We start from the raw sequence: 719 nt of genomic DNA on the forward strand, positions 1-719 counted from the left end.
GGGTCGCAGCTCTGCGAGACACGGCGCGTGCCCATCCGTGGGCTGCGCAGGGTTCTGCTGGTCTGCCTGGCAACAGGTGACTTACAGCACGGGGAACTCTGATTGGCCAAGGACTGGTGTGCCTGGCAACCGATAGTTCTGATTGGCTTAGAGCTGTTGAGGGCGGGAGGGGAGCAGAGCACCCTCCCCAGAGCAACACCCCGAGGGAGAGGGACGCGAGGAGCGGGGCGTTGGTGACGGCTGGACGGGAGAATGCCCGCCCGGAACCCCAATATCCAGGGAGCGGGAGGCGAGGAGCGCTCCCCCCGATGCAAAAACATGAGGGACAAAGTAGCGAGGAGGGGCAGGGAGGGGAGGAGACCGCCCGCCCCACCCCGAGTCATATGTCCAAATAGGAACAACGGCAAGGGAGGGGTAGGCAAAGCAAGGCAAGGTCGATGAGGAAAGGCAAGGGATGGGTAGGCAATACAAGGGGCCAGCAACACAAGGCAAGGCACGGGTGGGGTAGGTAAGGCAAGGAAAGGGAAGGCTACGAAAGACTAGGCAAGGCAGGGTTAGACAAGGCAACTCAACAGAGGGGAAGGCAAGGCAACGGAAGGGTAGGCAAGGCAAGGGAAGGGAGGGTTGGTAAAGGCAACGCAAGGAAAAGGAAGGGCAGGCAAGAGAAAGCAAGGCCAGGCAAGGGGTCCAGGCAAGGAAAGGCAATGGGAGGCAGCGGA

This window comes from Corvus brachyrhynchos, unplaced genomic scaffold (genome assembly GCF_000691975.1).
Source record: "Corvus brachyrhynchos isolate BGI_N302 unplaced genomic scaffold, ASM69197v1 scaffold141, whole genome shotgun sequence".
NCBI classification, from domain to species: domain Eukaryota; kingdom Metazoa; phylum Chordata; class Aves; order Passeriformes; family Corvidae; genus Corvus; species Corvus brachyrhynchos.